This window comes from Helianthus annuus, chromosome 16 (genome assembly GCF_002127325.2).
Source record: "Helianthus annuus cultivar XRQ/B chromosome 16, HanXRQr2.0-SUNRISE, whole genome shotgun sequence".
Taxonomy (NCBI): domain Eukaryota; kingdom Viridiplantae; phylum Streptophyta; class Magnoliopsida; order Asterales; family Asteraceae; genus Helianthus; species Helianthus annuus.
In genome coordinates, this window is record NC_035448.2 from 27995220 (window position 1) to 28021794 (window position 26575).

The window sequence follows — 26575 nt, forward strand, 5'->3', positions numbered from 1 at the left end:
ATCATGCATATTAATTGGTTAACTAATGAACCATGGTGTATAATCATAGAGGGTTATACTAGCACGTAACCTGGTCCTATTAGAGCTCTAAGGCATTTCTAAAACATACCAAAACGGGTCAGAACTGAAGTCAAAGCAAAAGTCAAAGCTTTGCGACTTTTGGTTCCGAACCGGGTCTAAACATAAAATTGTCGGGTTGAACATGTTTAGACATGTTCTTATACTAATTACCAAGTTACATTAACGATAAAATAGGTTACATGCCTTCTATATTGCTAATTACATGTTAATTTGCAAATTAAGCTTCTGTTGACTTTTTCTAAACAACTTTGACCCGACATTTGATCTAGTTAGAGTGGAAATCTGAGGGTGCCCTTTTAAGGGTTTATTGCCCACATAATTACCAACTTATATCTACCTTCAATTTGACTAATCACTGGACCATTAGTGATTAATCGATAAGTCAAACCTTAATTTCGACGTTTTGACTTTTAAGCTAATAACTAGGTAAAACTGAATTAAGGAAGATCAAGGATGCTTACTAAGGTCTAATGCACGACCAGGAATGCTTAGAGAATGGCCTTGAGCTCCAGAAAAGATCAGATGTTGAGTTTGGAATTGAATGATCAAAATGTGCAAACATTGGGGCTTTTTATAGTGTTCTTGATCCATTAAGATCATGACAAATCATGCTATACATGATCATGGATCAGTAACAAGTGTTCCTAAGGCCTAAGAATTAATTTAGGCAGCTCTTGGAAGTGTTAAAGGGCGCACATGACGTTACATGGGATGAAAAGCCAACAAAATGAGTTTCTGCATCTGGGACCTGCTTACGGACCGTAAGGGTCCAGCCTTACGGTCCGTAAGGACCTGGCCTGAAATCTGAAACTTTCACATTTTGACAGATTTAGCCCCTGCACTTCTAAATGCCATTTCTGACACATTCAAGGCCCGTTAAACCATTTTTAAGGCTCTACAATGATGCCTAAGAATGGGGAACATGAAAACTGCTCAAACATATGCCGGATGTCGGTTCGTTTGGTCGTACGGTCACGTCGTTCGGTTAATTACGACGAAACACGGACAGACGCGAAAAACGAACCAAATGACGCGACGAATGGAATTTTATCAAGCCAAACGCTAAAATAAAATATTTTAGTGCTTACATAAATTTTTGGGTGTCCGGGGATATTCAGAATGTAAGATATGCGCGTAAACGCAAACTTGTGCGCTTTTTGACACTTTTAGTCCCTGCATGACTTACAAGCTTATTTTTGCGCAACAAACACCTCCAAGCCTATATCTAAGCTATAAGAAGGATATAAGGTATGTATAACTCATGGTCATATTCCGGAAGGTCCGATAACATACGAATCGGTATACTTTAGCAGTTTGACGCTTTGGGTCCTTCTAATGCGCAAACTTGCGTAACTCATCATTTAATAGCATTGAAGCCTCATTTAATTCATATTAGGCATTCTTGAAAGTATTATTAAATATCAGAATGCTTCGGGCTCGATAAAAGGTCATTCAGATGTGTAATTAAACATATTGACACTTTTAGTCCCTTATACTTGCAAAGTTGCGCGTAACTTCACTTTTAGGCACAAAAGCCTTGGGTGGCCAATGATTGGCAATCCCGAGAGTATAATCAAATATCATGAGGCTCTCGGTTTGTTAAGAGGTCACTCAGAGGTAAGAATTAACATGTTGACGCTTTTAACCCTTGTCTGCGCAAACTTTCAATTAATTACACAAACGGCTACACTTGATTAACAAATGGCTCATTTGTGAATATAAAACCGTAAAAGGTTATTTAGAAACTTATTTTAGGTATGTTAATACTTCCAGTTCTTTCATAATTAATGTTTTTTTCGATTTCGCGAAAAATTAGTCCCTTATATTCAAGGTTTGACTTTACTAGGGTTTATTACACGTGTCAATAATTCGTTAAACGTGATTTTTACGAGGTGTTACACTGCACCCACCACATACATTCGCAACATTAGCATACATCATATACAAACAAGGTTCATAATCATGTAGTCTCGTTACGTTCTATCCACGTATACTTTCCATCCGTTATCTTTCTAGATTTAATCGTCCATCTGGGTGTCTAATCCTTGATAAGACATCAATAATGTACCTGCATTACATTTCATTCTCAAGGCACACGCTTAATAACGTCAATACTTAAATGTATTGAAACCATGTATACAATACGTACATATCTACGAACATACATACATACATACACGTATACATACCTGCATACATACATACATACCTACATACATACCCACTCACATATATAAATTCCTAGACGCGTTTGCCTATGGATTCCCTTTACTAATTAAGTAAGTAATTCCATACTTATACTTACAAATACCTCTATACTTATTTCGTTCCGTTTTAAGCTTGCGTACATGCTCATTGCATCTCATAAACACTCTATAACAAACAAGCAAAACAGGAAAATCGGATAAGGAGGGGCCGTCGGGTGAAGGGGTACCGTCGCCGACGCCACAAGGGGCCGTCGCCGACGCCACAAGGGGCCGTCGCCGACGGTCTCTGCATTGTGCATAAGTTTAAAGGTGTTCTGTTGAACTCCTTTTATGTTAAGATGTGTTTCTTTTGCACTCCTCTTAAGTTAAGAGGTGTTTCTTTTGCACTCCTCTTAAGTTAAGAGGTGTTTCTTTTGCACTCCTCTTAAGTTAAGAGGTGTTTTTGCTACAGATTCGTTTCGTCGTCTGAAAACGCTAAAACTTGCATAACTTTTAAACCGTTTACCCGTTTAACCTCCCGTTTCTTCCTACATGCTTGTAAATTCATATTCTATGATATGGACTTGGAATCCAATATCCGATTTAAGGAAATTCCTATCTTACGCGCTTTCGGCTTATTAGTCATTTTCTATTTATTCGACCCGTTCATGTTTTCATCAAACCACTCATTTGTTCTAACCCGAATCATACACGAACATTATAGCCATAATATTTTTACCTTATCCGGAGTTCCGCACTTGGGGTTTATGCACCCGACACCTGGTATTCATTAAACTCATACGTTTCATTCAAATCTACGAACCTAACTTTGTTACTAAAATTTCCACTTACATAGTTGTTTATCAATTAAAACAAACTCACATCCGATTCTGTTGACTATTAAACCGCATCTCCGATTCTCGGATTACGTACTTATAAGCAATTCTACCCATTAACCGGTTATAGTACTGGTGTAGCCATTTCTTATGCAACATTTCAATATAATCATAAGACCTTATTTTGACCCATTGGTCTACTTAGCGAAATTCACCGATTTCATACAATCTAATCCACATTTAACTTTAAACATCATGTTTTATTAGTTAAAACGTTACCTTACTTAAACAACTAAGAAGTGATTACGGAAATCACTTACCTTTTTGCGTCCGTTCCCTTGCCTCCTTTTGACCCGTTTTCCTTTCTTGCTTGAGTCCATTTCCACATGATCCCTATGCTTTCACATCACACAATCACATTCTTGTTAGTATGCATGATTGTACGCTTAAATGAACATGTCAAATGCATGGTTCACGTTTGACTTTCATTAGTCAAATCTAACAAACATAAGACATATACCCAAAATCACATCTCTTCCAACTCGTACAATTCCTTACATAATTGCATATAACACACATTGTTATACATGGACCATATGATTTTATTGCATTGAAATTTGACAAGAGTCTAGCCATACTACTTATGCAAGGTTTGACTTCCAAAAGTCAACGACCCATCTTATGGACTTTCGACTTAACCTCATATATCCGTGTCATCACATTAAGCTATAACAATGACATTATATACACTTCATATTCATGATGTGATATGCTTACAACCACATGATCAATCCATTACATACACACCCATACATAATATCAACACTACATATACTAAAGCTTTCGGGATCCCATAATAGACAGCCATATTTGGGGTACACAACCAACATGATTTACCATCCTTACTTGCTATACATTAACGCCAATTTCATTTCGTAATCTCAACTAAACCGTCGACTAAACATATAGTGTGTACCATACAATGTGAGTGAACAATGAAAGATACTAGTGCACATTTCTACCCAAACAAGACATCAATAAAACCTCCACATGGATTCAATCTTACACATGTTCCTTGTATAAGTTTACTAACAATTTAATCATTTACACATTGTATGTATGTTCATCCACTACTTGCATACATTTTCATATAATATCGTCGTTTAGTCATTTCATCAAACACTTGGCGTGCGTACCACTATCTAAGCATAATGTACAACTATTTCATGCATAAATCTTCTACATTCATACATAGTTCATCAAATCCTTCTACTCACCATCATGTAGTATTTACAATTAAACATTCAACATATTATCATCACATTTTATTCAATTCATCAAACCATAATTCGTTATACACCATAATTCATCAATCTTTCAACAAGAATTTGACATAGATGGTGATTAAGTCATCATCATCACCATGACTAATGGATTTTTACTTCTAAACATCAAATTAACACAAACTATACATAACCTATGTTTTACTTGATGATTCTAACCCTTATACATCATCAATTTCATATTAATTCACGGATTAAAACGTAACCCACTTCCTACATGATCACCGATCTTAGTTTTGAGACATACCTTATGACCCCCTTGTGTTGGTGATCACTAATTCACGTTCGGTTGTGAATTTGAGCTTCGATTCACCCTTCAATTTGATGAATATTGTTGAGTTAGGGTTTGGCTCCCTTGGGGAGCTCTGGAACGATCCAGAACACACACACACACACGAAATGTGTGTGGTGTGTGTTGATATTTTCTTTTAATTAGTAACCAAGTTTCATCCCATCCACTTTAACCCCTCAAGTTTACTTCCAACACATTATTGGCACTACTTTTCTCTTTTAATTATTTTTATCATGCACTTAACTAGGTTAAATAGCTTAGTTATTTATTTCATAATATAACGCATAAGGACATATTTCGAATATATGACATTTGGATTTTGGGGCGTTACATTACAGGTCTGATTTAATCAGTGAATATACTTAATTTAATAAGTTATAACAGTAGGGTATCATATATATGTGAATTTTATTAATTAAAACCTTACTATGCACCATAGGGGCATTTTGGTAAATTTAAGGGTATGTTTGGCAAAACTAGCTGGAAGCTGGTGGCTGGAAGCTGATAGCTGTTAGCTGAAAGATAGAAGCTGGTAGCTGTAGCTAGTAGCTGGAAGCTGTAAGCTGGTTAGATATTTAGGTGTTTGGTAGAGTAGATGGAGCTTTTAATAAACTGTATAAAATGACCAAAATAGGCATAACTAAAAAAACATAATACTAAACGTAATCACACACACACACAGATGGTCATTTTCAATTAAATAAAACATAGTTAGTAACAAATAGTCATAACATAATATAATACCACTAAATAATTAATGTCGTGCATTCCATATCAAAGTAGCAATTTCGTTGCAAACATGTTTCATCTCATTCGACGTTCCTTCAAATACACCGCTAGTGCTTGTGTCATGGTTACGAACATCATGCAGTTCATCTCGTGGTATGTAGTTCGGATGTTGCTCCATTGCAGTAAACATTAAATCTTCTTGAGTGACTTCCAAAGGTTGTACTCTTCTCTTATACTGTCATACTTGTTCTTCATAGCTTTGTCACTCGCGAATTTATGATTTATAACTTTTTCAAACTCTGGCTGAAGAGTAACCCATTTGAATGGGGAAGTTCGACCATGCTTCGTGATAAATTTGTTTAAGAACCAATATAATTCTAAAACCATTTCTTTTGGCCAAATTTCTCTTTTCCCTCTCTCTTTTTTAGAATCCATCTAGCAACCATGCATACTTATGGAGTTGATAAAAAGGGAAAGAATTGTGTATATTTTAAGCATGAAACATCTTAAAGAAGTCATATGGCAATTTCGACCCATTCACTTTGTTAAAGAAGTTAGAACAAATTACATTAAAACCTATATTAATAAAAGCAAATAACTTATAAATACAAACATGTTTAAACTTTTTCCAACTTATGTAACAAAGTGAGCTTCTTTTTTACCACTTTACGTACGCAAGTTTCAAGTTGTTAACACTAAAATCATTTATTCAAAAAATAAGAACTAAATTATTGATACAAAAAGGTATAAATAAGTTGGTTTTCTAGTGAGATAGAAAAGATATGTGCTAAAAAACATGCAAACTACAGTCACTCATATGAGTAAAGATATGTGCTCATGCAAACTGGCTTTAAGTGGTCGGAAATTAAGTATAAACTGTTTACCATCTCTTTTAACAATCGAATTGTAGTTATAAAAACTCACATGGCTAGTAAAAAACAAGTTCGGGTTTGGATCTTTGACTAAAAACAAGTTCGGGTTTGGATCTTTGACTAAAAACAAGTTCGGGTTTGGATCTTGGATCTTTGATTAAAAAGGAATATGTTTACCATCTCTTTTAACAACCGAATCGTACCGTGTTTACTCTGTACCGGTACCAATACTCACTTTCTCCGTTTTTCGGTACCGGTACGGTAACGGTTTTTACGGGTAAAACACCGGTAAGAACCGGTACCCGCTTTTCCCACTTTTCGGTATCGATACTTTCGGTACCGAATGGGTACCGTGCTCATCCCTACTGTGAATTAACGAAACAATATAAATATGACATTCTTAAGCAATGCTATACGATTATGACTTATGAGCACAAAAGATTAAGGAATTACCTAAGATTGTTTAGTGAATCAAGATCCAGGGAATCCAACTCCTCAACCTGCATAACAAATTCATTTTAGAAATCTTTAATGTAAATATTCTCCATTATCAGTATTTATGATATAACCAAGACACATCAATCAAGTCCTTATGTTTCTTCAAAATAATCTGAATAAACAGTAAAATTACCAGTATTAAACAGAAAGAACCTAATTAATTGTGTTAGAATCTCAACTAACAGTTTCAGCTCTATTAGAATGTGCGAATCCAGATCAAACACAAAGAATAGTAATGAATTGCATGCTTCAAGAACTTGAATTAAACAGCAAATAAATTTTAAGATCACAAATTAAGATCACTAAAGTGGATAAACTTTGTGTTAAAATCCTAACTCGGATCAACATAAATCACAATGGATACAGAAAATTTAAGGTATCTCAGAATATCAATGAATTGTATGCTTCAAAAACATGAATAAACAACAAATAAACTTCAATTGAACTCAAGAAGCACAGAGACTTATTCTCTGTTCATAACTATGGTGGTGACGACGTAACTATAAACAACACAAATATGAAGGTGATACAGAGAGAGGACCCCTCGTCATATAAACAATTAAGAACCGCTAATGTAAAAAAAATCAATCGATAATATACAATTGGATTAAACGAATTACGCTATGCAGATACACATAAAATTTTGACTTGTAATCAAACGAATTACCTTTGCGCTACTTGCGATCGGACCGTTCTTCCAGTTCTGGGATGATGCGTTCTTCCAGTTCTGGGATCGATTGTGGGATATTAAAGTAATTTTAACCCTAAAAGCTTGTAGGGGTTTTAAACGCTACTTCCACCTTCAAAAAGAGCTTTTCAACTAATCTAAAAGCCTTAAGCTTGTTTCAACCAAACAAGACTTTTATTGGGCCTGGAGCTTTTTCTTAAAAGCTTGAAGCTTGAAGCCCCTAAAAGCTCCTAAAAGCTTGTTGCCAAACATACCCCACATAAGCCTTAAAGGTCAAAACCGGAAACCTGAGTTTAAAACTTTTTCTTACCGTTAAAATATAAAAATTTACTGAATATATCAGTAGACATCAAACCTTATAAGTTTAAAATAGTTTTAATACATACTATGCGTTAAAAACGCTTAAAAAGACGATTTGGAGCCATTTCCGGGTTTTCAAAGGAAAGCTGATATTTTTATTATTCCAGAAGGCTCAAAATAATTTATTTATCATATTAGATCAGTAGAAAAAGGTTTGGTATCAAAAGGATTTGTAAAACTCATTTTATAGCCCAAAAGGGCAAAACCGACAATAACCGACTCAAGCTTAGAACTCTATGTTATGCTCAGCCTAAAAATAAATATAATCTTCAAAAAATCCCAAAATATTATATTACATTAGTGGGTAAAAAGTTTGATATAAAAAATTGGGTTTAGATAGGCTATATGCTAATTACGTCGTTTAATTCATAAAAAGCTTTTCATTTACGCTAATGAGCATAACTCCTAATCTTGACCTCAAACTGATGTCAAATTTTAGGTGCAGGCTTAGAAATCAGTAACTAAGGTGTCTACTCTTTTACATTTTCAATAATCACATTTTAAGGTCATTTGGGCATAATGGTCAACATATAAGCATTTAACGGAAACATGCATGTGAATTGGATAACTAGTGAATCAAGTTGTATAATCTCAGAGGGTTATAATAACATGAAACCTAGTCCTAAATAAGCTCTAAGGCATTTCGAAACTATGCTCAAATGGGTCAAAACTGAAAGTCAAAGCAGAAGTCAAACTATGCGACTTTCGGTTCCAAACCGAGCCTAAACTGAAAATTGTCGGGGTGAACATGTTTAGACATGTTCTTACATCCATTACCAAGTTATATTAATGATAAAACAGGTTTCATGGATCCTACATTGCTAATTATGCATTTATTTGAACTTAAGCTTTCTGTTGACTTTTTAAGATCAAGTTTGACCCGACAATTGACCTAGTTAGAGTGGGAATTAGAGGGTACCCTTTTAAGGGTTTGTTACCCACATAATTACCTACTCATAGGTATTTTTAATTCAAGATTTGACTGGATAATTATTGATTAATCTCGAAGTCAAACCTTAATTACGACGGTTTGACTTTTAGCTAATTAACTAAGCTAAACTGAATTAAGAAGGGTTAAGGACACTTACAAGAGTCCTAATTATGATTATGGAGCCTAAGAGAAGTTGGTTGCTGACCAGAGAGCTCCAGAGACCCCAAATGCCAAGCCACTCTACTGAAGTTATGGGATGCTCCCAGGTGTCCCTATGTTGCCAAATACCAGTTGCAAGGACCCTGTTTTCGAAAACCACCCATATAAGGCGGTGCAACCTGCTGAACAGGCAACTGTCCAATTTCTACTGCCAGCGACTGGCTTACGGACCGTAAGCAAAAGTCCTTGCGGTCCGTACGCACCTCTTGCGGACCGTATGCTCAAGCGGATGCGGTCCGTAATCGACCCTGGCTTATATCGCCCAGTTGCAGCGCTTGCGAACCCTAAGCCTAAGGCCATACGGTGCGTATCCGATGACCAAAAAACAAAAACTTGCAAACTTTAAGGTTTTGACCATGCAACTTTACTAGTCTGAATCTTGTGCTTCTTTTCAGTAGAGGGGACCAAGTTTTCAGCCTTTGCATGCCTTGCATGTACTTACATAACTTTGGATTATTGTGGGAGGTTCTAGATGTCAAAATTATCGAAAATTCACATTGGATCCATGTCCTTGGTTATAACCACTTTATTATTTAGGATGACCAGATTTATTTACACAATTTAGATGTTGATTAAGTATATCATGGTTAGGGATTTATTAATAGGTCGTCCAGAGGTATAAATTAACATGTCGACGCTTTTAAATCCTACCGTACATCTTTATCTAGATCCGGGTTCATAACACGATTGTATTACTTGACACGTGTCTTTATTTTATTAGGTACGATTTTACGAGGTGTTACACTATAATCACTAGTGATCGTCAATCATAACTCAAAAACCCTAAAACTCTCTCTCGTTCTCTCCATCCTGTGCGACGACGGCTTTGGGCTCTCGAAGCCCTTCATCTCGAATAACCTAATCACTTCGGTATCACGGTTAGTGCTTACCATCGTTAATTTCTAAAATATGGATGATATGTTCATATGTGTGATTAGGGTTCATTGATAAGGTTGTAAATCTAGCACTTGCATGTTGAGGATTTGATGATCTGTATACGTTCATATTCATGATAAGATTGATAAGTCTTCTTGATGAAATTATTTCATGATAAAATAATAACCTGATTGTGTGTGGGGTCATTGGGTGATTCGGGTTATGATTGTTTGATCGGTTAGAATGATTGATATTGTTCAATGGTTAAATGAATTGTATGATGGATGCGAACTGTTACGTTTTGAATCAGTGATTGTTCATAATTAGGGAGCATGATCATCGTTTAAAAAGTGTTGTTTGATCTGTTTGGAAACTGATGAACTTGTAGCATATGTTACGGCTGAAATAAAGGATGTTTAACTGTCTGTGAAGACAGCGACGAAGGACTGCCTGACGAGGAACAAGACTCAACGAAGAACTTGGTTCTTCGTTGGACGGCTTTGACGAACCATCAGGGTCTTTCATCACAATCGTTCTCGACGAAGGATAGTCCTTCGCCAGAGAGTACTTCGTCACACCCATGATCGACGAAGAATTGTTCTTCGCCATAGGGTTCTTCGCCAAGGAGGCACTCCACGAACTCACGAAGAACTTGTTCTTCGTGAAGATGCTGCAATGTGAGCAAACAGAACCTTTCAAAACAGTAGGGTCCCTATAGTTATGACATGTATGAGACTGGATAATTGTTATCTGTATACGATGATCTTTGCTATGAATGCACCCTGTGAATATACGTGACAATTGATTATAAAACTAATCTCATTGGTAACCACGGTAGGGTTGGTTGACTAACTGGAACGGGTAACTTAATATACCAAGCAAATCCAGGGTGAGTTCACTGTCTTTTTCAAGCATGCGTCCCAGGAAGGGACATCTGGTAAATATTCCGGTGAGGAATATTGGGTAAATAGGTTTAACTGGAATGTTAAACTTGGTATGTTGGTTAATTCACTCATATCCATCACTTAAGTCCCATCATATACTGAATTGGTTTCCGGGGAGGCAACGGGGTTATTAGTTGATAGCGTTATTAGGTTTGGCACCCTCACACCGTACCAGGGAGGATGGGCGTGAACTAATTACCTTAACCACTCGACCAATGTTTGATAGAGCATTGGGGAAGGGTAAATAATCTGGAGCCATCTGCGGTAATCGAGTTATTAACATCGAATCTCCGAAATGTTTTGAACTCATACCTGGTAACTAAACGTGATAACAAACTTTGAACTCACTAGCGTTGTCTGATACACTTGTCTGCATGCTTGCAGGTCGTTAGATTCATGGTTATGGAACTTTCTATCTGGGAGTGCTGGAGTAGTCATGGGTCATGGTTCTTAGATGCATGCTCATTGTTTTTGCACATTTGTTTTGAAACACTTGAATAGCGATTTACATTATGCTTCCGCTGAACGTATTTGTTTTAAGTTGTGATTTGAACTTTCTTTATGAAATAAATGGAAACTTTTATTTAATATCTTGATATAGTTCAATGTGATTGGTGGCTGGATCTTGGTACGTCACACGTCCCGCGGTGTTTCCGCATGTGGTATTTTGGGGGTGTGACAGTTTGGTATCAGAGCCATTGGTTATAGTGAACTAGGTTTTAAAACGCTTTTATAAAACCAGACTATAACCGAACAACTTCGAAATCGACCATGACACTCAGCTCCAGATTGCAAGGTTCGTCTCTCGTTTACTTATTGCATAGCATATCTAGTGTACACTTATGTATGATGTTGCATGTGATTGCACACTTAGCACTACAGACTGAATTCATTGTGTTACTTGTCTATGTTATGTGGTTGATAGAGTCACAATGCGACGTTCCTTTAGACTTTCATGATTCATGTTTTGTGATGTCTTTTGTCTTGTTACTCGAATTTGAGGAACCTTTTAGCACGAGTTGGGAGGAGCTGAGATAAAGATGCAAACTGCGTTGTTATTATGGGTGCACACATAATAATAATAATAATAATAATAATAATAATAATAATAATAATAATAATAATAATAATAATAATAATAATAATAATAATAATAATAATGTGGGGTGCATGTGAGTCCCAGTGAGGCTTAACAAGTGTGAAGGGGGTTCCACTCTGTTGTCTGATGTAAACCTAGTAGTCTGTAGAAGTCATTGTGATGTTTGACTCTTACTCAATTCCGACCCTTAACCTTTTCCCCTCTCTTATATAGAATCATGAGTGGATGTGGTGGAAGTAATGGGGGACGTGGAGGTGGCCACGACGGTGGAGGTGGCAACATTGCTATGACTCAGGCCGAATTAACCAACTTGATCTACACTCGTGTGGCTGAAGCCCTAGCGGCTCATCAGGCTGGTACGATATGTGCCAAATACTCTTTATTCTTGTGTCGCGTACTCAACTCTTACTCGTGTGTTGTATCTTCTTTCGTCCTTAGGTCAACAAGTGAATCAGAATCAAAACAAGCCGCCTGTTTGCACGTTTAAGTCGTTCATGGATTGTAAGCCACAGACATTCAGTGGGACTGAAGGAGCTGTGGGGCTACTTCGCTGGTTTGAGAAAGCCGAGTCAGTCTTCACCATGTGTAACTTTCCCATGGGGGACCAGGTGAAGTATGCTACAGGCACATTGGAGGATGGTGTCTTAACTTGGTGGAATGCCCAAGTGCAGATGTTGGGCATCGAAATGGCTAATGCAACTACTTGGGATGATTTCAAGGAGTTGATGCGAGAGGAGTACTGTCCTCGTGACGAGATTCAAAAACTCGAGAATGAATACTACAATCTGAAGATGGAGGGGTCCGAGATCGAGGCTTACACGAAACGAACTCATGAGCTAGCAAATGTCACACCCCGACCCGCAGTGGAAAGGTACGGGGCATGATGATTGCCCATAGCTCATGACAACTAATTATTGTTTCAATATTTAAAGCATATCCATTTAAAGTCACATAACATATAATAATCAAAATTGTTCATACATTGTTCAAAATAAACATATTAAGATTTCAATTTAATTTCCTAAGGCCCATGCTATGTGTCCACATCACTTGATCATTAACTTTGAAAACCTGCACCACGTTAGAAAAATATATTTTTGGGTCAACAAAATGTTGGTGAATAATTTCCTCCTTTTTATAGAAAACAGTTTAGTATTTATTTCTTTTTTTTTAAAAAAAATATTTTTAACATGCACCTCAAGGTTAGTGTGTAAATGGTCTCATATCATCAACATAGTCAACATATCCATAAATCCACATTTACCAAACAAGAATACACAATCAAATACCACAAACATCCAAAATAAATAGACTCCTGATAATAGCGTGCATTAGGCTCAAGCCCCGAGGAGCGAGTCTAATACTGTTGGCGATACTAGGCTACAACCCATGGCCGTGGGGAACCTAGTCAGCCGTGGATCCACTAGACACAATAGCATGCAAGAGACTTGACATCTGATAGCATATAGAATAATAGAATACACATAAGACGTTCACATAATAACACTTGATCATAACATGTTAAGTAAATCGAAAAGTGTAACGTGATGCACCCCAAAATTTGTAAAAGATTAAAAAGGGGAAATGGAAGAAATTACTCACAGGTTGCAAAGAGACGTTCCACGAGAATTAACGCACGAACTGGAATACGTGGAATTCTAAGATAATAACCGTATTGTAATTAATAGACATACTAATCGAAAGGAAAACCTATTGATTTTAGGAAATTGGGTTCTCCTATTTGGGGACTTGGAAATATATAAAATCATATTTGTTCAACAAAGAAATATCCAAAACAATAGTTATATATGTATTAGAATTTTATTAAAACGACAAAATTATAAAATTACCATTTTAATGATTTTCAAATATTTGACAAAGCCAATAATTTAATAAGTTCATGAACCCATCTAATTGTCATATATAATAGATTTAATGATTTATTGATTGTCACAATTTTTTAGTTTAAAAACAATAATTTTATAATGGGAATGATTTGTATAATAATTTCACCCACTATTTAATTGCATAATAGTTATAAAATAAATTATAGAAATAATATTAAAAAAATATCTATAACAATTATACACACTATAAAAATCAGTAGGAATATTTATAAATTTTATGTATGACAATCTTGTATTTTAAATAATTAAAACATATATATATCCATTTTATATTTATGAATTCCCCAAAAATCAAGGAAAATTATAAAAATTTCCCTAATGTTTATATAATCTGAAATACCCAATAAATTATTTATTGAATTTATTTAAAAATTATCTTGTATTTTTTATTCGATTTATCTAGTGATTAAAAAATAAACAATTCACCGAAATTCCAATTGATATCTAAAAATTTCCAAAATTTACACAAAGGACACTAGTATGATATATAACAATTTTATACTTTCAATTTCATCAAAACAAAAGTCTACATCTAAAAGCCCTAAATTCTATGCATGAAGAACCCTAATTTCAACTAAAATTAAATTCGGATAAATTAGCCTTCTATCACTGAAATTGATAGAGGGCTTTTGTAGAGACTGAAAAATTAAGCAAGTTGGGCTTTGGAATCACCTGAAAAGATTGATAAGTGAAGGAGATATCGTCCGTGGAAGATACGAGCCCTAGAATGTTCTTCGATCAAATACGCGATGTAGAGATGATGAAATGGAGAAATTTCAGTGCGGTTTTGCGTGGTTTGATCAAGAGATTAAGTGTTAAAATTATGGTGTGCTGATTGTGACGAATTGTATAAAACCCATTTGTGTTCTTCAAGATCTTTAATGGTGATAAAAATTGAAGTTAAATTTGGTTAATTAGTAGTGTAATGGGTCAATTAAGAGACATGTAACTGATTTATCCTTTTTAACGAGTGTAATGGGACCCAAAAGTAGTCGGTTAGTCGCGTTTTAATGAGCTGAAATTCGAATCCTTTAGTTTCTTGTTCATTCAGCGTGGATGACAACGAAGGAGAAGGGTTTCAGATGTGCGGGTTGTGGCTTAATAAAATAGCTGTCGAGTGTTAACACAGAAAGCTGGTAGTTCAGTTTGCTAATACGTTTCTTGTCCATATGAAGCGCCCGAGTTCGAGTTTCACCATTCTCGTCATTTTTCTTTCTTTATTTAATAAACTGCATTAAATGCTTCTCTGTTATTTATAAAATTGCATTAAATGCCGTTTAAGTTTAATTCACATCTGATTAGATAATCAAATTTGTTGGTGGTGCTGTGGTCTTAATGTGTGCTACGGTGTGGAGGTCCCCAAGTTTGAAACCTACTCCACACATTTTTTGTTCTTATTTTCATTATTTAAAAGTTTCCCTATTTACACTGAGGCCCCTCATGATTAAACAGTTTGCTAACTTGAGTTCTTTTATAAAGCTAACCTAGTTAATATATAATTAAATTAACTAAGTTAATATATAATTAAATTAACTAAGTTAATATATATAATAGACTAACTAAGTTTATTCATTTCTTTTATAAACCTAACCAATAAACTAACCTAGTTAATATCAATATATACCAACTTAACTAGGTTTACCAACCTAGTTAACTTACCTGTTTTAAATGTATAGTTTCCATAGATTACAAAAACAACCCCTTAACTTGTAACTTTGATATTTTGACGGTTTTAATCCTTTTAAGTTTAAAAACTTGTTTTAACCATCAATTTTAACGTAGTTAATTATTTCCGTCATAAGTATTAACCGAGCTAACTGAGTCTCGCTTGTAAACATCCACTTTTATTCCGGTTTTAATCCAACGCAAAACGTGTCGATTAATTACATAAAAAAATACTAATAAAAATTCTTCTTTTTATTTTATTTTATTGATAAGGGTCCGGTTTTACAATCCGGTTCGATTTAGTAATAGCGTTAGGAACTTGAATCTTAGATACAGATTGTTCCTTAGGAATGTCAGGTAACAAGTGTTAAACACAAGTCCTAACTTTGCTAAGAATATGCTCGAGCTATGATATATTAAAAAAGGTGTAGATTTATTGAGGCGGTAGCGTTCCTGACAAGGGTTACATACCCAATTATAGGAATCGCTTTCAAATGCCAAGGATGCAGAAAATGAAGAGTGTTAATTGTTATGTACAAGATAGCCGGTTATAGGCTCTATGATCATTACAATCACGAAGCTCAGGATTGGCATATCAAAGATGTATTGCAGCTAAAGAGAAAATCACCTCCCAAGGATGACTTGTAACACGAGAGAGTTTGCAACTGAGTCGTGAGGTATACATGTGATGCCCAACTGCAATCTGTGTCACGACTTGGGATTTTGAAAAGAAAAATTCTTATAAAACGCCACAATTAGAGTTGAATGAGCGAAATTATAGAATTTGAATTCTCCAATCACAAAACCAAAACAAACTAACTAAAACACTCATGATTAGTCTAACGCAGCTTTTGAAAATTTGACAGACACACTTATATATAGGAAGTACCAGCGGCGTATCCACCATGTCTCCATCAAATTTTCATCCACATCGTTATTCGAATCATGATTGACAACACAACTTGCATAGAACTTCTCTCAACCAATCTAACGAGGCTTTTGATAGTTTGATAAGAACACTTATATATAGGAAGTACCAGCGGCGTATCCACCATGTCTTTATCAAGTTTCATCGGCTTCGTTAGCAGTTTTGATTGGTTCTATGCGACGACTCAACTTACTAATTAAATAACCACAACCAAACCACAAACAACCATTGTATGAGTCTCGAACCCAAAAAGGGTGCGACTAACTGGTGGCAGTACCTACATCCATAGTTATGGAGGAAGGGTCGGTCTATGAAAAAGTGAAACGACACCCATGTCACAAATTATGGGAAAAGGTACGCCGTGATGAGTGATGATGTGAAACTGCAACAACATGAACTAGCAATAAAACAAATAATAAAGGCATAACATAGTGATACATAAAAACGTCTGACTAAAGGATGAAAACGACTACAAATAGTAACGTTGAAAGCGTGACAACGGCACCAGCTATCAACGGTACTGATTAAGAGTTGATGATTGTATCGATGGGCGTTAGTGCGAACGCCAAGGATACGAAGTGAGAGTAGCAGGTAAAGTCGTTAGTGAGGGAAAACTAAACGTGAAGTCGAATGGCAGAGGAGATGGAGTAGCAACACTGATTTACACTCCCATCCTTCGGGCGATAATTACGATTCAGACAAAAGTAGAAGGGTCCTAAGATAAATTAGGAAAACCATAACTTTTTTAACTTAACTCAAGTGCATTTCGTTTTGTTAACTATTTTTACACTTCACCAAGTGTAGCACATTGGCATTTTAAATTGTTTATGTACAAAAACAACTTAGTTTATTTAGAAAAATATTTCGTTAAACTTCAGGGAAAACATTTTCGGCCTAAAGTAGAACATTTACAAAATATATTTATTACATTTTTTATTATTTTATAAAAACCACATTTTTGAGATCAGAAAAATTTTATCATCACCATGTGCCCTCGACTCGTATTTTCCAAACTCCGGGCATAGGTTATGATATTAGTTAGGGTTGTAACGTTCAACTCATATTAGACGACTCGTTAAGGTTCAAAACATATAACAAAAATTCACATTATTACTCTTGTGCTCGGAAAGTCGGAACAATCCTTATTTATTTCCATTTAGTTTATATAAATTTTAACTTACAACATTTTATTCGCAATAACTCATCGCATAAAACTTCGTCGTGCTGCGGACCACGTCATAGTTGTCTTGGATCCAGATGAGTGTTCGTTCGTGTGCCTTCTAGTTATCCTGGTCCTCTAGTTCGGTATGATCGTCTCGATTATAAGGAACGAGTTGGGTGTCATAGAGGTTGGTCGATTGATCCACTTGTGGAGCATCAGGGTGGATATACGGTTGGATCATAAGGTGGGTGTTTAGTTGGTTAAATGGAGTTGTCCCGTGTTGTACATTAAATGGTGCCATAGGTGGTTTTGTTTGAGGGTTATAGCGTCGACATGTGTCGATTAAGTGACCATAAAGTCCACAATAAGTGCAAAGGCAGCACAAAGTGTTGCATGGGTGATGTTTTTGACAGGTGGGGCATTGTGTAAAATGTTCGCGATAAGGTTTTCTGTCAGGTACAGGACTAGGAGCAACTAGGTTTAGCGGAATAGCTGGTATGGTGTAATCGTGGTTGGTTTCACTCCTTTGATGGGTGTTATCAGAGGAAGACGGTTCAGCTTCAGCCTCTTCGATTTGATTCGTGGAGACGTGGGCATTGAGGGCCTGTTGAACTTGGATGGCGATGGTAGGAATAAGTGTTACCATTTGTTCAGCTATTAAAGCTGCCATTCGGTAGCTAGAAATCTTCGATTGACAACGACGATAAGGCGGCATCTGCGAGGGACAACATAAGTAAGATGTATAGCCCATAACGAGAATTGATGGTCAGGTGGTTGGAATTCATAGATTTGTGAAATCATGGAACTTAGGGAAAATCCTATGATTCAAGAATACAAATCTCATGAAAATATTATAGAGTATCAAAGGGTAACAAAAGTCTAACCCTTTGACAAAGTATAATAAGATTAGGGTGAAAAATTCATTAGAATCTCGTGGAATCTTTAAGGATTTATTCCGGTGGTTTATATATAAAACAATATGATAACCACATGGAATAAAATAAAATAATAAAAATATGATAAAATAATATTTCATCATAAAATATTGAAAATCTAGGTTTGGCACATCATAGGGTTTAGTATGACTCCCGTGCGTCACTTTCGTAATTACGTGTGCACCCGCAATTACCGAGCTTTCGCATAGTCCTCATATGTCTACCCATTGACGTACAACTTAACCTGAAGAAAATCGTGAATCAATAAATGACTCGAGTTTTGGGGTGTTGTAAAACGATGTTTAGGATAGTATCCATGAATTAACACGGACACGTTTGACATATCAAGGTTTTGTTAGTTCACGTGACGTTTGCTGTGACATGCTTTGGCCTAATAGGTATCGGTACTCTCATCGATAGTCCCCAGGTAGGCAAACTGGTCCATTAATTGGATTTATACGAATGCCAGCCTTGATAGGACGTCCCGACTACCGGTACGTAACCCGACTACCGGTACGTAACCCTTCCAGTACGGCAATGTCGTGACTGGTACATTTTCTGTGAACAACCTCTTTGCTTCTGTGTTATTTGATTCTGGTGCCGATTGGAGTTATGTGTCCTTAGAGTTCAGTTAACGATTAGGGTTAACTCCAACACCTCTAGAAGCTAAGCGTGTAGTAGAATTAGCTGATGGTAAGACAATTGAAGCCTCACACATTATTATGGGATGTAAACTCAATCTTGTGGGTCAAGTGTTCGACATCGACCTTCTTCCTGTTACTCTTGGTAGTTTTGACGTAGTGGTTGGTATGGAATGGTTGTCTAAGCATCAAGCGAAAATTCTCTGTAAAGAGAAAATCGTGCGTATTCCTCTCCCTAGTGGAGAGCCTTTGTTGGTTCAAGGTCATTGTAGTGGTGCAATGGTTGGCATCATCTCAGCTATGAAAGCCTAGAAGTGTTTACGTAAGGGCTATCCTACTATTTTAGCACTTGTTACTGACACTCAGTCTGAAGAAAGGAAACTCGAAGATCTGCCTGTTGTTCGTGAGTTTTCTGATGTGTTTCCTGAGGAAATTCCTGGTTTACCTCCTCACCGTCAAATGGAATTTCAGATTGAACTTACACCAGGAGCGGCCCCAATTGCTCGAGCTCCTTATCGTCTTGCACCTGGGGAGTTGCAAGAGTTATCTAATCAACTTCAAGAACTGTTGGATAGAGGTTTTATCCGACCCAGTTCTTCGCCTTGGGGAGCCCCAGTTCTATTCGTAAAGAAGAAAGACGGGTCCTTTCGTATGTGCATTGATTATCGAGAACTCAACAAGGTGACCGTCAAGAACCGCTATCCTTTACCACGTATCGATGACCTGTTTGACCAGTTGCAAGGGTCAAGTTTTTACTCGAAGATCGATTTAAGATCGGGCTATCATCAGATGAGAGTTCGAGAGGAGGATGTTCCTAAAACGGCTTTCCGAACACGATATGGCCATTATGAGTTTCTAGTTATGCCATTCGGGTTAACTAATGCACCAGCGGTTTTCATGGACCTCATGAACAGCGTGTGCAAACCGTATCTCGACGATTTCGTCATCGTGTTTATTGATGACATTCTGATTTACTCGGAGAGCAAGGAGGATCACGAGTGGCACTTGCGTCTAATCTTGGAGCTTCTGAGGAAGGAGCAACTCTACGCGAAATTCTCTAAGTGTGACTTCTGGATTCGAGAGGTACACTTCCTCGGCCACATTGTGAACGAATCGGGGATACACGTGGATCCTGCAAAGATTGATGCTATCAGAAGTTGGGCGGCACCAAAGAATCCTTCGGAGGTGCGACAATTTTTTGGTCTCGCTGGGTATTATCGCAGATTTATTAAAGACTTCTCGAAGATCGCTCAACCTCTCACCGCACTAACACAAAAAGGCGTAGTATATTCTTGGGAAACGAAGCATGAAGATGTTTTCCAGTTGTTGAAACAAAAACTTTGCAGTGCACCGATTCTGTCCTTACCTGAGGGTACCGAAGATTTTGTGGTGTACTGTGACGCCTCTATTCAAGGTCTCGGTTGCGTGCTGATGCAACGTGAGAAAGTGATAGTTTACGCCTCTCGACAGTTGAAGGTTCACGAGAAGAATTACACGACTCACGACTTAGAGTTGGGGGCCGTGATTTTCGCGTTGAAAATTTGGAAGCATTACGTGTACGGTAGTAAATGCACTATTTATACCGACCACAGGAGCCTTCAGCATATCTTCGACCAAAAAGAGTTGAACATGCGACAGCGTCGCTGGGTGGAACTCTTAAATGACTACGATGTTGTGCCATCAAGTATCATCCTGGCAAAGCTAACGTTGTAGCTGATGCCCTTAGTCGAAAGGAGGCAAAACCTAAGCGTGTGCGAGCTTGCAGCTCACTATTCACTCAAACCTCCCTGACCAGATCCGCTCTGCTCAAACTGGAGCACTGAAGGAAGAAAACCTTAAAGCAGAGTACTTGCGGGGCATGGAGAAACGACTTGTAGAGAGATCTGATGGTATTCTCTATTTCATGGAGCGAATATGGGTCCCTTTGTTTGGTAATCTTAGAGATCTCGTGATGGACGAAACGCACAACTCTCGATACTCTGTTCACCCAGGTTCTGATAAGATGTATCAGGATCTAAAAGTCATGTATTGGTGGCCGAAGATGAAAGCCCACATCGCGACATATGTAAGTAAATGTTTGACCTATGCGAAAGTTAAGGTAGAATATCAGAAACCCTCAGGCCTGCTTCAGCAACCAGAGATACCCATGTGGAAATGGGAGCAAATAGCTATGGATATCGTCACTGGGTTGCCAAGAACTCAAAACAGAAACGATACCATCTGGGTGATCGTTAATCGTTTCACAAAATCTGCACACTTTCTAGCATTCAAGGAAACGGATAATTTCTCACAACTTGCTGCCGTTTATCTAAAGGAAGTGGTTTCTAGGCACGGGGTGCCAACCGCTATTATTTCTGATCGTGACCCGCATTTCATTTCAGATTTGTGGTAGTCGATGCACAAATCATTCGGCTCACGTCTCGACATGAGTACTGCTTATCACCCACAGACGGATGGTCAAAGTGAACGGACCATCCAAACACTTGAAGACATGCTGCGAGCATGTGTGATTGATTTTGGTAAAGGCTGGGAGATACACTTGCCGCTGATAGAGTTTTCTTATAACAACAGTTACCATTCTAGTATACAAGCAGCCCCGTTCGAAGCATTATACGGACAGAAATGTCGTTCTCCTCTCTGTTGGGCTGGGGTGGGTGACAACCAGATCACAGGTCCGGAACTTGTACTTGAAACTTCAGAAAATATTGTTCAGATTAGAAATCGTATGGCGGCAGCACGTGACCGTCAGAAAAGCTACGTTGACAAGCGTAGGAAACCTTTGGAGTTCGGTTTGGGAAACGCGGAAGGGTGTGGTGCGGTTTGGGAAACGCGGCAAGCTTAACCCGCGTTATGTAGGGCCTTTCAAAATTCTGGAACGGATCGGTAAAGTGGCTTACAAGCTCGAGTTACCTGTTGAGTTAGGTAACGTTCACGATGTCTTCCACGCGTCGCAACTAAAGAAGTGTTTGTCCGATGAAACACTTGTGGTACTGTTTCAAGAGCTGAAAATCGATGACAATTTGCAGTTTGTCGAGGAACCTATCGAAATTATGGATCGGGAAGTCAAGGTCCGTAAGCATAGTCGAATTCCGATTGTGAGAGTTCGTTGGAACTCAAGACGTGGACCGGAGTTCACGTGGGAACACGAAGATCAGATGAAGCTCAAGTACCCTCAACTATTCCCAACTGACCAATCTAATCCTGATACAACTGGTGAATTTCGGGACAAAATTCCCTTTCAAGTTGGGGATGACGTGGCACCTGGGGAAAATCCACAGTCATCCTGACCTAACACTATGCTGCTTTGGGTCACTTATCAAATTTCGGGACGAAATTTCTTTCAAGTTGGGGATGATGTGACAACCCGAGATTTCAAGGTCTTTTCTCTACGCATCGCTTGTTTCGCAATCCTGTTTTTAAAATCTGTTTTATGTGATGTCATGTGTAGTTTATTTGAATGATTAAGAATATTCTGATGTTTGGTTGTTAGATGTGTAATGTTTAGACATAACATGGCACCACACTTGATTCACGAGAAACCTAAGCTAGCGAAGAACTAGGGTTCTTCGCCCAAGCATGTCGACGAAAAACTAGAGTTCTTCGTCGCTATCACCTCACGACGAAGATGGTTCTTCGTCGCTATCACCTCACGACGAAGAAGGTTCTTCGCCAGGAGGTCTTTCGCCAAAAAGGGCCTCGACCCAGAACCATTCGTGGCCCATGATGAACCGCCAGTTGTTTTGTTTGTATAATCACTAGTGATCGTCAATCATAACTCAAAAACCCTAAAACTCTCTCTCGTTCTCTCCTTCCTGTGCGGCGACGGCTTTAGGCTCTCGAAGCCCTTCATCTTGAATAACCTAATCACTTTGGTATCACGGTTAGTGCTTACCATCGTTAATTTCTAAAATATGGGTGATATGATCATAAGTGTGATTAGGGTTCATTGATAAGGTTGTAAATCTAGCACTTGCATGTTGAGGATTTGATGATCTGTATACGTTCATATTCATGATAAGATTGATAAGTCTGCTTGATGAAATTATTTCATGATAAAATAATAACCTGATAGTGTGTGGGGTCATTGGGTGATTTGGGTAATGATTGTTTGATCGGTTAGAATGATTGATATTGTTCAATGGTTAAATGAATCGTATGATGGATGCAAACTGTTACGTTTTGAATCAGTGATTGTTCATAATTAGGGTGCATGATCATCGTTTAAAAAGTGTTGTTTGATCTGTTTGGAAACTGATGAACTTGTTAGCATATGTTACGGCTGAAATAGAGGATGTGTAACTGTCTGTGAAGACAGCGACGAAGGACTGCCTGACGAGGAACAGGACTCAATGAAGAACTTGGTTCTTCGTTGGACGGTTTTGACGAACCATTAGGGTCTTTCGTCACAATCGTTCTCGACGAAGGATAATCCTTCGCCAGAGAGTACTTCGTCACACCCATGATCGACGAAGAATTGTTCTTCACCATAGGGTTCTTCGCCAAGGAGGCACTCCACGAAGAACTGGTTCTTCATGAAGATGCTGCAATGTGAGCAAACAGAACCTTTCAAAACAATAGGGTCCCTATAGTTATGACATGTATGACACTGGATAATTGCTATCTGTATACGATGATCTTTGCTATGAATGCACCCTGTGAATATACGTGACAATTGATTATGAAACTGATCTCATTGGTAACCACGGTGGGGTTGGTTGACTAACTGGAAAGGGTAACTTAATATACCGAGCAAATCCAGGGTGAGTTCACTGTCTTTTTCTAGCATGTGTCCCAGGGAGGGACATCTGGTAAATATTCCGGGGAGGAATATTGGGTAAATGGGTTTAACTGGAATGTTAAACTTGGGATGTTGGTTAATACACTCATATCTATCACTTAAGTCCCATCATATACCGAATTGGTTGCCGGGGAGGCAACGGGGTTATTAGTTGATATCGCTATTAGGTTTGTCACCCGCATACCGTACCGGGGAGGACGGGCGTGAACTAATTACCTTAACCACTCGACCAACTACGCATTCAAGAGGAGGATATACCCAAAACCGCATTTCGCACACGTTACGGCCACTATGAGTTCGTTGTTATGCCTTTTGGTTTAACCAATGCACCCGCGGTTTTTATGGATCTGATGAATCGCGTGTGTAAACCATATCTCGACCGTTTTGTCATCGTGTTTATCGACGATGTCATGATCTATTCCAAATCGAAAGCCGAACACGCACAACATCTATGTTTGGTTCTCGAACTACTCCAGGGGAATTGACTCTATGCCAAGTTCTCCAAGTGTGAATTCTGGCAAGAGGGTTTTCAGTTTCTGGGTCACATTGTAAATATTCAAGGTATTCATGTCGATCCCGCGAAGATTGAAGCAGTTAAGGGTTGGATTACACCTAAGAACCCGTCTGAAGTCCATTCTTTTCTCGGACTAGCAGGCTATTATCGACGATTTATCGAAGGATTCTCAAAGATCGTTGTGCCGCTTACCGCTCTTACACATAAAGACAAGCCTTTTGTTTGGGGAACTAAACAAGAGTCTGCTTTCCAAACCCTCAAGCACATGCTCTGCAATGCTCCTGTTCTCACGTTGCCTGATGGAAACGATGGTTTCATTGTCTATTGTGATGCTTCCAACCTTGGTCTTGGTTGTGTTCTCATGCAACGGGACAAGGTTATAGCTTACGCGTCTCGACAGCTCAAAATCCACGAGAAGAACTATACAACCCACGATCTCGAGCTAGGCGCGGTTGTTTTTGCGTTAAAGATTTGGCGACACTACCTGTATGATACCAAGTGTACGATCTTCACCAATCATAGGAGCCTACAACATATCTTTGATCAGAAAGAACTTAATATGCGTCAACGCCGATGGGTAGAACTTCTCAACGATTACGACTGTGAGATTCGCTATCACCCAGGCAAAGCAAATGTCGTTGCCGACGCTCTCAGCAGACAGAGTTATTTGCTCAGCATTCGCGATACCCAAGCCCAATATGATCTCGAAACCCTCATCCGTGAAGCCCAGCATGCATGTTTTAATGAACGCACGCTGAAGAAGGAACGAATCTATCACGATGGAGCTCAGCTAGTGAATAAGTCGAATGGGATATTCCACTTCCTGAACCGAATCTAGATCCCTAAACGGACCAATTTGCAACATATATTGATGGACGAAGCCAACAAATCCCGGTATTCTATTCATCCCGGTGCCGATAAAATGTACCAGGATCTTCGCTACAAGTACTGGTGGCCGGGCATGAAAAGGGATATTGCTCTCTACGTTGGGAAGTGCCTGACTTGTGCCAGGGTCAAGGCTGAACATCAAAGGCCCTCTGGCTTACTCGAACAACCCCCAATCCCCATGTGGAAGTGGGAGAGTATAGCTATGGACTTCATAACAAAGCTTCCACACATGTCATCAGGTCACGACAGCATTTGGGTGGTTGTTGACCGTTTGACCAAATCTGCCCACTTTTTGCCAATACAAGAAGACTACAAGGTAGAACGATTAGCCCGAATCTACACCAACGAGATCATTTGTAATCATGGGACGCCTCGCGACATCATCTCTGACCATGACGCTTGGTTTACCTCGCGACTATGGGAAACGTTTCAAGCTGCTCTCGGTACTACGCTTAACCTAAGTACCGCATTCCACCCTCAAACCGACGGTCAGACTGAGAGAACGATCCGCACCCTTGAAGACATGCTCCGTTCGTGTGTCATAGACTTCGGTGGTAATTGGGATACTTACCTGCCGTTAGTCGAATTCTTGTATAACAACAGTTATCATTCCAGCATTCAAATGGCACCATTCAAGGCGTTATACGGAAGAAGATGTCGATCGCCTATTGTATGGCACGAGATCGATCACTCGCAATTAACCGGTCCTGAGCTATTGCAAGAAACGACTGACAAAGTCCTCCAAATTCGAGACAATTTGTTGAAAGCTCGAAGTCGACAGAAAAGTTACGCCGATAGACGACGCAAGCCCCTTGAATTTGACGTTGGCGACTACGTACTCCTAAAGGTATCACCTTGGAAGGGTGTGGTCCGATTCGGCAAGAAAGGGAAACTAGCGCCTCGATATGTTGGACCTTTTAAGATTCTGGAAAGGATCGGAAAAGTCGCCTACGGACTCGAACTACCGGAGGAACTGAGTAATGTCCACCCGACTTTCCATGTGTCAAACCTCCGAAAGTGCCTGGCTGAGCATGATTTAATTGTACCTCTCGATGGCCTCCAAATAAACGAAACACTACACTTTGTGGAGAAGCCCGTCGAAATCATGGATCGCCAAACCAAGCAGCTCAAACGCTCGCGCATTCCTATTGCGAAAGTCCGATGGGAAGGCAAACGAGGCGCA